This window comes from Stegastes partitus, unplaced genomic scaffold, assembly GCF_000690725.1.
Source record: "Stegastes partitus isolate 25-593 unplaced genomic scaffold, Stegastes_partitus-1.0.2 Scaffold0, whole genome shotgun sequence".
Classification (NCBI taxonomy): domain Eukaryota; kingdom Metazoa; phylum Chordata; class Actinopteri; family Pomacentridae; genus Stegastes; species Stegastes partitus.
Genome location: NW_007577731.1, coordinates 2,736,397 through 2,748,329, shown reverse-complemented (window position 1 = coordinate 2,748,329; position 11,933 = coordinate 2,736,397). Strand labels below are relative to the sequence as shown.

The window sequence follows — 11,933 nt, the reverse complement described above, 5'->3', positions numbered from 1 at the left end:
AGATGTAATAAATGTGTCTGCGTACTCTTTTCCTTGTAACTCATCTGTTTTTTTATATATAAATTATGAAATTGAATACAAAATATCAATTAAACGTGCCATTTGTACAACCTTTATCTGTAGTCACCCTTTCAAACAGGACTCCATTCAATTGCTTAATCAAATATATTTGAAAGAGCAGCTCTCCAGGTCTTGTAGAGGTGAGGTGAATGCCAGCATTAGGGCTATGTTAACTTTTATTGGCTTTTTCCTGGGAATGGAAACAGTCTGCTGAAATGCAATGACTGTGGAATGCTGAACGCATGTGAAACTGTTTTATCACCCTTTAAGGAGTTGGACCTAATCCCACTTGCTCCATCACAAGAGTGAAAGCTGCCCTGCTGCTCCTGATACATTTGATTTGTTTTTTTAAAATCTGTATGGGTAATCTTCACATTAGAACAAATATATCTGCAAACATCCATCATCCATCCATGGAAAAGGTCACCAATTTCCATGAGATGTACTTAATTTCCCACATTCCCGACTGTAAATGGTTGGCCTTGTCTGAGAACATACTACAGAAATATGATATGTATGAGTGCAGCAACTATTTTAAGACTTTAAGACTTGCGCATTTTGCTGCTCAAAGCTGCGCTAATATCAGTTTTTCAAAAACCATAACAGTGAATAAGGATAAATTGAAAGTGGTCCAAAGTAAAGCTGATACGACTCGTCCAAGAAGTTCTCAGAGTAATTTATGCATTTTACTACTTGCTAGCTTTAAATTTCAGCATGCGCAATACTTTTTTTTTTTTAAATCAAATTATACTTTAACACAACAATCATCCAAAATATTTACGTTTAAAGCAGACTATAATTATGAGACTATACTTGGGTAAAGTGGTACTTTAAGCTAAATGCTAACATGCTAACTTGCTTAACCCTATTCAGGACTTCCAGGCCATTTGGTTTAGGTGACAGGTATTGTTTTGTTTTGTTTTTTTGAAGATTTTTTTTAAATATAAAAAGAGGGACATTTGTCATGCATTTGGAAGCAAAAATACATCAATTTATCATAACATTTATTTAACATAGTATAAAAGTCCACGATGAATACCAACTAATATTTTGCACATATTCTTTCTTGGGGTCCAATGGACCCCAAAAGACCTTCTACGTATGGCAACATGAAAGTCCTGAATAGGGTTAATGGAATAATTTTAACATCCATCCATCCATCCATTATCTATACACTGCTTAATCCTCACTAGGATCACGGGAGGGCTGGAATTAACCCCAACATGTTTTTGGACTGTGGGAGGAAGCCGGAGAACCCAGAGAGAACCGATGCAGAAAGATCCCGGGTGTCCTCACCAGGCCACGAACCCGCGACCTTCTTGCTGCGAGGCAATGGTGCTAACCACCGAGCCACCTTGCAGCCCTAATTCTAACATCTTGATGTAAAAATCATTTCAGCCACACACAACAAAGGCTAAACTAGAAGTGTCTCAATTTTTTACAATTTTACAAGAAAATGTCTTCCAAATGATCTGCAGATGTTTTGAATATCAGCAGATTCTTTCATTCTCAGTTAGTGTACCTGTGCCGATCTCTCCAATGCACCAATAAAACTTTTAAACCCTTGTGGGGAAAAAAAAAAAAAAAAGATCTGTCACAGCATCCTCAAAGGTTTCCTCGTGTCCTGTGCCCTCCCATAAAGGTCAGGATGTTACGGATTATCACTGGATGAATGTCCCCGAGAGCAGAGACCTACTTCAGGGAAAGACGTAGCGAAGATAGATAGTAAAAGGTTATGTCAAACCACGCCATGTAATTCCAGCAATGATAGATGTACTCCTGCAATAGTTGTAAACCTTTAAGACAATAATCAAAGGAAAGGTCCAGAAAGGTCACTGTGTCCTTAAGCCCTCTGAGACTCTAAGAACCACTTGCTCAGAGTACAATGCACCCAAAAGGCTCAATAAAAGTGCAGCCCTGTTACATTTTGTACAGAGCGGTTAGAGGAGTGGTCAGCCTTAGAGATTCCACTCACTGTGAAGTTCGGTAGCATCATGTACTGTTTGATCATTTGTTTCTGCGCCTCAGAGGTTAGATTTTGTAGGTTGTGGTATCTCCAAGCACAGCAGCACAGTTTCAGACAATAAAATGTACAAATCAATCAAAGCCTGGACGGTTAGATGTGAAACTGGAACATGACTGGAACTTTTGCTCACTAAGTCATCTAGGAACTTTTTATCTTCAAATGATCATCTACTGAATTCGCTGAATTTAAGTTACAGCTTTGTGACTTTGCAAATACCACTGACTGATGGTTAACTATGCCATTCCATTAACCCATTCATTTCACCTGTCATTATTTTTGCTCAAGGCCATAGCAGAAAACCACATAATTTAGAGTCTAACTGATATGTGTGGATATTTGTGAGGTTCGTAGCCATTTTGTAGAACTGCAAATAATAATTGTCACTATGCACTAAGCTGTTGAAATTTGTAACTTATCAATTTTTAGCTAAAAATGTCAGGAAATAGGGCTGCACGGTGGATCAATGGTTAGCATCGTTGCCTCACAGCTAGAAGTTCGCCGGTTCGCGTCCCAGTGAGGACACCCGGGATCTTTCTGCGTGGAGTCTCCATGTTCTCCCCGTGCAGTGTGGGTTCTCTCCGGGTTCTCCACCTTCCTCCCACAGTCCAAAAACGTGTTGAGGTTAATTGGTGATTCTAAATTGTCCGTAGGTGTGAATGTGAGTGTGCTTGGTTGTCTGTCTCTAAGTGTAGCCCTGTGATAGACTGGTTACCTGTCCAGGTGAACCTGCCTTCACCCTGAGTCAGCTGGGATAGACTCCAGCCCCCCGTGACCCTAGTGAGGATTAAGCAGTGTATAGATAATGGATGGATGGATGGATGGATGTCAGGAAATAAAATATGGTCATCAGAGGCTCTCCCAGCTCAAGCTGTTCTATTCAAATTATTCAGCAGTCAATACTGAAGTCATACTTGTGTTAAAAAAAAAAAAAAAGAAGAAGAAGAAGAAGAAGAAGAAGGGAAGGGAGGGGATGGGAAATCATGTAAACTACCTAAGCAGCTGGAACCAGCAAACATTGATGTTTTTGCTTGATAAATAATTTTGACGATTAAACTAAAATAAAAAATTTTTCTTGTCTCTACGTTTGCAGTATAATGTCTGAGAAACATGATGTGGTTCAGCCTAACTACTTGTTTGCTTTTCATTATCATGTTTTATAAACGTTTTGCTTTGTTTTGAAGAGTTTTACAAAGTACATCTCAAAAACAATAATCTTTAGGGTAGATCGATTGACTACTGAGGCTCAAGAAGCCGTTATTATTTACCTGTACCCAAGAAAAAAAAAAAGAATCCTCCAAGTAACCCCATTAATACATTAGTTTCCAGTAAAGCTTTTTCCTTCCCATCAGCATTTTAGTGAAAACGGTATGACTCTGTCAATACATCTACAGATGGGATGAGCCTTTGAGACTTGAGCATTTAAACCTAAAACCCCAGAGCGCACTAAAACCCAAGAAGATCAGTGGACAAAAGACACTGGATTGAAATTACAATGCAGCCTCCTTCTCTTAGAGGAAAACAGCTTCGAGTGACCACAGAAATAGGTCATGCCCATGGTGGCTGTCCGCATCCCTACAAATAATTGATTGTTGTGAAGCTGGTAACAGAATGCATCGTCATGAGGCACCACTCGAGATGCTGATTGTAATGATTGGACTTGGATTTTGAAGAGAACACCAGGGATCATTGTGCTAAGTGTATATCCTCGCTGCAGTAGGGAACAAAACACACCAAAGCAGCTTTGCCTAATCTACAACTCAAGGACAACACGAAGCCAATGGAGAGGCTCGACTTTAAGGTTATTATTTCTCCCATTAAACACAAGTGCTTAAAAAAGTTTCAAATGAGTGTTGCGTAAATCCTCCACAGCAGATTAACTGCATCACCGTCCCCCAAGAACACCAGATGTACAGCGCTTTATGGTTTGTTAGTGCTGGAATAATCCATAAGCCGACTGATAGAAAATGAATTGGAAACAATTGATTTGCCATTTAAGTCGGGGCTGCACGATTACAGCTAAAATGATAATCCAGACGATTTTGATCAATCGTGATTATTCAGTGATAAATTATTTTTTAGTGCGCAGAATGCTCCAGCAGCTTCCGCGCTCTGATGCATTCCTGCTCACGTACAAACCGCTGTTTTCAAAGAAGTCTTCACCTGCATTCAGTGGATCTCTAAAGGCCAAAATAGAAACAAAACTGCACTCAAAACACCTCACTTGCTGACAGCTGAGAAGCTTCGACTCTCCACTCAAGTTACTGCAACTCAGAGAGTTATGTGAGCAGGAATTACTTTTTTAAAAATTACAAATAAGTCATTCTAATGTCAGATTTATACAGGCTGAAACTTTCGTCCATCCATTATCTATACACCGCTTAATCCTCTCTAGGGTCATGGGGGGCTGGAGCCTATCCCAGCTGACTCAGGTGAAGACAGGTTCACCTGGACAGGTAACCAGTCTATCACAGGGCTACACTTAGAGACAGACAACCAAGCACACTCACATTCACACCTACGGACAATTTAGAATCACCAATTAACCTCAACATGTTTCTGGACTGTGTGGGAGGAAGCCTGGAGAGAACCCACGCTGCAAGTGGAGAACACGCAGAAAGATCCTCACCAGGACGTGAACCGGCGACCTTCTAGCTGCGAGGCAACGATGCTAACCATTGATCCACCTTGCAGCCCTATTGATCAGTTACAAATTTCAACAGCTTAGTGCATAGTGGCAATTGTTATTTGCAATCCTACAAAATGGCTACGAACAAGGCTGAAACAATATGATTTAATCTACAGGGGCTGCTTCTTATGAGTGGAGTGCATTTTAAACAACAACATCGCAGTTGAGTTTTTATTCATTGTGGGAAGAGAAAATTGTAATCATGACTAATTTTAGATTCATTGCACAGCTCTATTTATTACATATCCTCACACATTGTATATTTTAGTCGCTGGACTGACAAAACAAATCATTTACAGAAGCGCCTCAGGCTCTGTGTCAGTTCGCTAATGCTTTGTTGTGATTTTGTCTGACACTAAATAAGCCAATTAGCTAATCGATAAGTCAACAATAGAATAATCAATAATTAAGATAGCAGTTAGTGGTTTGTTTCCTGTTGGTGCTGCGACACGTCGGTGTGACTCTGAGTGTGATCGAATCGAATAGATAGCTTTAATATTTTCTGCTGCTTAATGTTTTGATAGCACTGACTGTAAATGGGAAGCTAACAACCAGTTTGACATCAGAGGTCAGCATGGCTTCATTGCTGGCAGCTAGTGGGAAAATCTCACCATCTGACCAGTCCATCTATGTCACATGGTGTTTGCGCACAATGGAGAACTGTGGAGGGTGAGTCAGTGACTGTCATCCATTTAAAACCACTGGACACCCACACAAAAGTACCTTTTGTGGTGCCAAAACAAAGGGGGCTCAAGAAATTTTGCGTGGAACTGTGTTAATATTACGTTCAATCAGTCTGTGGTCCAACAAAGAGAGCTTTCAAGGCCATCTGTGTGCCGCAACAACCAGAGATGGCCACTCAATAACACTCGGAGCAGTCAGAAGAGAACGAAAATTAAGGAATATGTTATGTACTTAGTAGGCAAGTTTACTCCTAGCCTGGATCCATTTTCTGGAAGATTAATCTTTATTCTATGCAGGCATTCAAATATGTGCTGAATGTAGAAGTAAATACCACCGGTCACAAGACACAACAGCTGCTGACAGAACAGCAGCAGGTCCTGCCTGATTGTTCCGCCCGCCCACGTTTATTCCATCGAAACGCTACCACGCCCACTTCATTCTCACCTCGGGAGCAACATATAGGGTGGTCACAGATGAGATACTGTAACTCATCTATATGTTATATACGAGCTGTTAGATCTCCTTCAAAAGATTGCCTGTCTCCTCCACAAAGTGAAACCCTCTCAATCGAGCCCTGGGGTTATTTTCTGACATTGGGCTGAACTTTAATGACCAAATAAAAGAGATTGTGCGGTCTCATTTTTCCACCTCAGATATATATCTAAGATATAATCTTTTCTCCTCTTGACATTGAAAATAAAAGGCTGAAGGGAACTGAAATTCAGCTCAAAGAAGGAAACAGATAAAGTCACCACCACAGTTTATTTTTAGTCTGAAGACATCACATATCACATCGCTTTTAGATTGGAATCATTTTACTGATCGCCTTTTTCAAAAGCATTTAATGATTTTTTTTGTTTGTTTCTCATGTCTAGTCTTTCAGAAACGTTACTGAAGGTTAAAACAATGAGAAGCAACCACAAGAAAAGGGAGACGCAGAAAAAAAATGGGCCTCCTTTCTTGAGGAGTGAACTGCTTGAAGCACACTTCCTTAATTACATAATTACAGGGTTACTTACAGTATAGCTGCACCAATGACCTGAAAAACAGTGCTTGTTGTGGTGCATGATACTGCTGTGTGGAGCCTTTTGTTTCACTGCATGCGCTACGAAAACAAAGTTATGTAGACGCAGAAGCTGCATACAATGAAAAACACATGTTTGATCAATGACCAAGAGAATACTCAGTAATTTATTACTGCTCATAATGCAAATCACAGCAGCAACCACGCTGCTGCTTCTCTCCTAGAACATCTTGAAACCGTGGCTGCAAACAAATACACTGCATCTATGGATTAATAATTGAATTGAAATAAAAACTGTGTAACCCGCTTTCATTAACATGCTTGTTTCAGCATTTCTAAAATATCTGCATGGAAATTAGAATAAATGTACAGACAAACAGTATTTATAAGCTAACCTTGAGGCTGCGCAGCAAATCACACAATCCTATACACAACAATGAAAACACAGCTGCCTTCACTACAGTACACTGGATGACATTTGTGCTGGAAATATTTTCTCGCCGACTTCCACTTTACACACATCCATCCTCAGCAGCACCAACTATGATACCAATCAATATTTGCCAGACGCCTTCAGCATAGGGTGAGCTGGTTAATTTTTTTGTGTGAAAATATAAGGTTAAGAACGGCAAAAAAATAAAAATTCGCTGGAAGGTTGCACTAAGTTTTAGCCACACACTGTTATCTTTCTAATCTTATCTATCCTTCCCACACTGTTTGCGTGGGCATGTCCAACACACAAAGCAGTTGTTGCACTTCATGCAGGTGTTCTTGTGCTTACTGACTAAGCTGGACTTGTCATACAATCCGCATACACCTATGAATGTGCTAAAATAATTGAGATTATGTGGGTACAACAGAGCTTCTCTCCATACAGATAGAGCTGAAATTTTTCGTCAAATTAGTTTGTACAGGGGCTGCACGGTGGCTCGGTGGTTAGCATCGTTGCCTCGCAGCTAAAAGGTCGCTGGTTTGCGTCTCAGTGAGGACACCCAGGATCTTTCTGCGTGGAGTCTCCATGTTCTCCCCGTGCAGCGTGGGTTCTCTCCGGGTTCACCGGCTTCCTCCCACAGTCCAGAAACATGCTGAGGTTAATTGGTGATTGTAAATTGTCCGTAGGTGTGAATGTGAGTGCGCTTGGTTGTCTGTCTCTAAGTGTAGCCCTGTGATAGACTGGTTACCTGTCCAGGTGAACCTGCCTTCACCCTGAGTCAGCTGGGATAGACTCCAGCCCCCGATGACCCTAGTAAGGATTAAGCGGTGTATAGATAATGGATGGATAGATAGTTTGCACAGATTAGTTAATTGACTTGAAAGTAATCTGCAACTGCCTTGAAAACTGGTAGATGTGGAGTAAAAACTGCTTTAGTTTTTCTTAAATGACAACAATCAAAATATTTTGGGACCATTACTAGGCTATAACAAGCAATTTCAAGAAAGACTGATTTACATTTTTTACTATTTTGCCATTTTCAATACCAAACAAGTTACTGATTAAGTATGAAAAGTGTCAGATTAACTGCTAAGACAGAGGGCTCTAGTTTTATGTATCTTACGGTGCACAGAAACCTACAACCTTTTGATAAGCTACAGTTTACTGAATCAAAAATGACCATCGGGAAGGGAAGAAGTATTAAATGTACTAAAGGGCTGAAAGATATCTGCAGCTTATTGAACAGCAGGTAACACTTTAAGCTTGTTTCCACTGCAGGAATTTGTCATTGTTCATGTTTGTGACGTAAGAATCGTCCTTGGAGAACCTCTTTCAGGGGAGAGTTGGGAGAGGAGAAGAAAAGTCTGGAGTAGGTACTTCTTGCTGGCCCTGAAAAAACTGCTGCACGGGGTTCTAGACTGATTTCGGAGACGACGAATCCTGATCGATAAACTCTGATAAATGCCATTTTTCTGCCCTCTCCATGTCCTTGTTTCATGGCAGTCCTCTACTCTCTCACATCCTCATCAACTATGTAAAAAGTCACCACACAGGCCAACATAACAAACCCCCCATTGTTCTACTTCCTATGTGATGATATCTGGATAAAACTGGAGCTACATCCAGTCACTCGTTGTTTTGGCGGACTCTGATTTGAGGTCACGGTCAAAGCCGTCAGATCCACAATGAAAACGGAAACTTCAAGCCTTCCCCGAATTCCCCCTTTTGCTTTAACCCCTCGTCTATATAACAAACATTTAGAAAACACCGTTATGTAGATATAAGTACATGTTTCACAGGAAGAAAAGTTGTCAAAGACTGTACCATCTTTAACATTCGTCCTTACATCTGCGTACAACTACATGAAAAACAATTAGACAAATTTATGCAGTGTTCATTAAAGGTAAACGAGGGTAGAAGTGGCAGGTAAAATAAAAATTAAACTGTCAATGTTCCTTTTAATCATGTCAGCATCAGTTCCTCCGTCTTATAATCTAAGCAGACACCTATCAAAGACGATTCAACAGTTTTTAGCTATTTCAGCGCTGAGTAAAAAGGAAAGTCAATCAACACCTGTCAACTCAGATCACTCGTCGCTGAAAAATATCCAAACCAAGTCACAGCGGGAAGCTATTGTTTTTGCACTCAGTTTGGAAGCAGATTCCAGCAGAAATGAGCTTTTCAGCCGAGCGAGGACTGAGAGGAGTTTTGTTGAGGAGGGCGAGAAACAACACAGCAATTTGTGGCAGCCGAAAGGTGACGTCACTGTGGAGGCCACATGCAGGGAACCCACTGCCCTACTGTACAGGCTCAGAGAGACGGAGACAGAGAGAGAATGAACAAGCCGCTGAGCTTGGAGCTAACTGGGCCAAATGTCCCATTTTGGGATTGTTCTACTGTCACACCATGTGCCTGTTAGGTCATGGGAAAGTCAATCCATCAATGGGACACGAAATTGGGGAGGCAGACTGATTTAGAGCTCTGCTGTCTCACCAACAGTTTTACTTGGTAATGTTAGAATACAGGACTTAAAGCAGAAAGCTACCCTCTCTGTAAATATGATGTGTAAATAGCATCCTCTACCTACTCTTTTTAACATTTATCACAGATTCTACATTTTGTTTATACTCAGATGGAAGACATTTATAAATGCCAGCTATGCATGATACTGTTTTTTTGGTCAATATTCAATAGGCCAATATTTTCAGTCATTTTGGCCAATTTTCAGTCCTGAAACAGCCACATTTTTTCCACCTAATTGCAGAGAAACATCCTCTCCTGTAGCAGAATCAACACATTATTATGCCTACTCATAATGGAACTGCCCACAGGCAGGTGCAGACATAAAATGCAAGACTTCAAATGTACACATTCACTGGGTGAAAACATGAATACTACTTAAACTCACATGCAAAACATCCATCCATCCAATATCTATACACCGCTTAATCCTCACTGGGGTCATGGGGGGCTGGAGTCTATCCCAACTGACTCAGGGTGACAGCAGGTTCACCTGGACAGGTAACCAGTCTATCACAGGGCTACACTTAGAGACAGACAACCAAGCGCACTCACACTCACACCTACAGACAATTTACAATCACCAATTAACCTCAACATGATTTTGGATTGTGTGGGAGGAAGCCAGAGAACCCGGAGAGAACCCGTGCTGCACGGGGAGATATCATCAGACATTCCTAATAAATGCTTAATTCCTCATGACCTTTTAGCGCTACACTAAGACAGAAGCCCTAACAGAGACAAAAATAAAAGGAATGAGAACTACACGGCTTGATTGGAATTGCTGAACAATCACGAGAGAGTGCCAGTTTGTGACAAAAAAACACAACGCTCACTCACACATATACTAATTACTCCATTACATTCAATTTGCCCTATTTAACCTCAGCTGAGGTATTGTGACTGAAGTACCGTCTGTGTCAGCACTTCATCGAGAATCCATTCACTGGGGGGAAACTTAGTGTTCCCACAGATTGAGAGCGGAAAAATAACCAATGATTTGGAGAGTAAGGCGGTAACAGACGGTCTGGCAGAGTGTGCAGGATTCAGAGAGGCACAGAGTGTCATCAGCTGGCAACCTCCATGTCAACATGACTGCAAATCTGAGCAGAAGAGAAGCACTGCACAGCTCTGACCTGTGCTGAAGTGAATAAATCAATACGATCTACCGCCTCCTTTACACACAGGGTGGTAATATCATGCTGTGGAACTGCCGATGAGTCCTGTGAACCACAACACACTCCTACCACTTCCCCTTCACCATTGGGATCTATTCCAGCAGCTACAGTATATCAGGGCTGCAACAAATAGTTCCTAAATATATGCTCATTATTTATGAGCCTACTCCAAAGAGTTCAATCACAGTTTTCTGGAGCTGAAAAAACACATATTTAAATTCCTTAATTTGTCAGGCCAACATTTTGAAATCCAAAAGCAGGATATTTCCTAAAAAGATGGAACACATTTGGCATTTTACCTCACACATCACATTAACACAAATGTCTAAAAATGGTACAAATTCCCAAAAGGAGTACCTTTTGTCCTGACCGTTGTACTTTACTAAAACATTTTCAACCAAAAGCTCGATAACAGATTGAAAACTGATCTGGATAAAAACCAATTAAGAAATATTATACACTCCTTAGTCAGCAATAAGGCTCGCAGCGGCCACAACATTTCCCCGCAGACACTGAAGAAGCGTACTTACAGAGGAAGCGATTCTCCTCGAGGCGGTGGTGAAAGGAGGAGCGGGAATTCACGTCAGCAAACTGTCAACCTGAACGACAAAACAGCGGATTACAATTACACAGATCGCATTGCACAGCGAAATATCCGAAAGGAAATAAAAGCAGTGACTGACTACAAGTTTAAAACTACACGACTGATCTCAGGACCCCTGACAACATCACAGTACGTGTTTTCTCCCTGACAGCCATGAAAAGTGATATGAATACATGATTCCACGCATCATGCAATAAACAAACAGCATAACCTACTGTCGATGAAAAAAGTCACTTTAAAACTGTGGAAATTAACAATTGCTATGCTTTTCACAATGCATGACTGCAATCACAATCACAGTTCAGTTTGACATCAAGCACTTGCGAACAACCGCGTACGCACAACGGTTTCTGTATTCGCAATCAGCTGGATTTTCATCACAGTATGACAAACACTCAGCCAGTCTCAAAAGGCCTCACGCAGATACAGTACTTACATTCATCAGCTGGAAGCCAAACGTCAGCATCAGAAGAGGCCGTACAGTAACCACATTACCAGCCACACCACCAAACAGCTAGTTAATGAGTCATCAGCGTGGCAGCCCTTTAACACGAGGCGTGGTCGGATGTATGTGCGCTGTTGTTCCAGCTCTGACCAGTCATAAAGGCACAGTTGAGTTAATATACCCCACGACTGGACAAACAATACTTCAAACTGGGGTTTAAGGGAAATGAGTTTCAGAAGTGTAACACGATAACACGGCATGACAGAGAAATGT

General features: G+C 41.1%; 1 protein-coding gene across 1 annotated transcript in view; it reads right to left on the bottom strand.

Moving 5' to 3' along the window:
* LOC103364601 (cAMP-specific 3',5'-cyclic phosphodiesterase 4B) overlaps positions 1-11,194 on the bottom strand; it is a 53,677-nt gene extending 42,483 nt beyond the window's left edge. The window contains exon 1 of the mRNA XM_008291797.1: positions 11,142-11,194. The gene's annotated coding sequence lies outside the window, so the exon portion shown is untranslated. The remainder of the gene's footprint in view (positions 1-11,141) is intronic.
* Positions 11,195-11,933: the final 739 nt, after the last annotated feature.